A 2,693-nucleotide genomic window follows, 5' to 3' on the forward strand; every position below is an offset into this window, starting at 1 on the left:
CCTAGAGAGAGGGTTAAACCAGGCTGCTCCTTGGAGGCAAGGATTCTGAAGTTTTGTCTGACATACTTTGGACATGTTGCAAGGAGGAACAAGTCGTTGGAGAGGGACACCATGCTTGGGAGGGTATAGGGACAGCGCAGGAGAGGAAGACCCTCTATGAGGTGGATTGATTCAGTGACTGAGGTAATTGGGGTGGGTGTTCTGGAGATGGTGCGATTGGCACAGGACAGACCAGGGTTTAGGACTGTTGTACACAGGGTTGCTATGAGTCGCTAGCGACTCATGGCACATAACAACAACAAACAAACAACAACATAAAGTTCATCACAGAAAAGCTAAGAACTCTAGAAGGCCTATCCAGAGCTTGAACAGTCTTCTAAGCATAATGAAAAACCTACAACCAGGGGAGAATAAAATAGATGAATGAGACTTTCTAAAAATAAAATCCCTATGCACATTAAAAAATTTCTCCAATATGGTAAGAAGGAAACTCATAGTCTGAGAAAAAACCTTACCTGATAAAGGACTTGTAGCTAAAACTTATAGAATTCTTCATGATTTTTTGGGTTTTACTCCCAGGTCTCTAATCCATGTTGAATTGATTTTTGTGTATAGTGTGGGATGTGGATCCTTTTTCAGCTTTCTGCAGGTAACAGTCCAGTTTTGCCAGCACCATTTGTTGAAGAGGTTGCCATTTTCCCATTTGTCTATGTGTCTGTTATGAATAGTCCAGAATCTCAGCAAGAAAAATGTAAACAATAAAATCACAAAATGGGTACAGGACATGAATAAACACATCACCAAAGAGGACAATCAAATGGCAAGCAGACACATGAAGAAGAATGTTCAAAATCCGTAGCTAACAGAGAGATGCACATCAAAACAACTATGAGAAACCCTCTCACCCAAGCAATAATAGCAGAGTCAACATGGCAGCAAACAACAAATGTTGGTGAGGTTGTGGAGCGATTGGAACTCTTATTCACTGCTGGTGGGAATGTAAATGGTACAACCACTATTGAAGGTGGTTAGACACTTTCTCAGAAAGTTGGTAATAGAAATACCTTTTGACTCAGCAATTCCAGTATTAGAAATATACCCTAAAAAACCAGAGATACCATCTAAATCGATGTACATATAACCATGTTTATTTCTGTGCTATTCACCATAGGATGGCAGAGGACAGGACAGTGTTCAGATATGTTGTTCATAAGGTTGTCATTGACTTGACAACCTCTAACAACAACAACAACAACAACAACAACAACAACAACAACACATTGAAGAGAAAAGTCTCTCCTCAAAGTAGAGGTGGAGGAAAGTGTTTGGTTACAGATGACATCTCTTAGAGCTGACTAGTTGTCTCTGTGGTTTGACGTACTTCCGGGCTTGAGTCTGGGCAGTAGGATGATGTGGTGGGTAGAAGCTGGTGGATTTGTGGTCCTTCACTCTTCTTATCACTTATGCACCTAAAATACTGCCTTGGGGACAGCCTCTTCTGCACATATCAGTTCTGAGGCAATATGCCTAAAACTGTTTCTTGGTTCTAATGACTTTTAGATTTTACCAGACATAAGCCTTTTCTCAACTTTGCCTCTGCCCCACCTCTCCTCAGTTCTGCCAGATTCTGCCCATAACAAGTCTGACTTCAAAGTCCTTTTGGGTGACGTCCTGCTATAATAAGCTTTTACCTATATTATTGCAGAAGGTTTCAAAGGGCAACTCGAGAAGACAAAGCTTTATAATAGAGTGTATAAAAAACCGTGCAATTGGACATTTCTCAGGCTGAAAGCAATTAAAAATAAATTCAAGCCTCAAGTTGCAATAGTTGGAGATGCTGTGAACAAAATCTTGAATGGTCCAGGAAACCAGAAAAGAAAATGAGGGAATACATAGTCACTGTACCAAACAGAATTGGTGAGCACTGAAATATTTAAGCAAATACCATTGTGATCAAGACAATGGTAATGAAGTTATGAAGCTCAAGTAACACTGAAGGCATTGGCAAAAAAATAAGGCCCCAGGAATTGATGGGATACTGGTCAAGATGTTTCATCTTACAGATGCAGCCCTGGACATGCTTACCAGTCTGAGTCTGGAAATTTGGAGGACAACGTGGCTGATTGACTTGAAGAGGTTCATATTTGTTGCATTTCCGTGATGCAGGTTGTTGATCAATATACGTAATAAATATAAATGTGGATGTATGCACATGCTACAACCTTGTTTTCCAAAAGTGTAGAAGACTTGAAACGCTGCAGAAGAGAAAACACTGCAGCCTTGTAGTCATGTAGATTGCATCTCAAGGTCAATAAAACAAAAATTTTCACCACTGGAGCAATAGACAACATCGTGATAGATGGAGAAAAGATTGAAACTGTCAGTAACTTTATCTTATTTAGATCCATGATAAATACATGGTACCAGCAGTCAGGAGATAAGAGACATGTTGTACTGGGAAAGTCTGCTGCCAAGGACTTCCTCCGATCCTGATACCACATTCTTCTCATTAAAGTCCAGTTTCTTGAATGATATTCAAGTGTATAGTTTATAGATTGAATAGGTATGGAAAAATGATACAATTCTGATGCACATCTTTTTTTGGTTTTAAACCGCACTACCCAGCTCTGTTGAAGGAGCAACAGCTTCTTGGTGTAGGAATAGGTTTTGCATGAGTGTAGTTAAGTGTTCTA

This window comes from Elephantulus edwardii, unplaced genomic scaffold (assembly GCF_000299155.1).
Source record: "Elephantulus edwardii isolate Elephantulus edwardi_28Jun2011 unplaced genomic scaffold, EleEdw1.0 scaffold00026, whole genome shotgun sequence".
Classification (NCBI taxonomy): domain Eukaryota; kingdom Metazoa; phylum Chordata; class Mammalia; order Macroscelidea; family Macroscelididae; genus Elephantulus; species Elephantulus edwardii.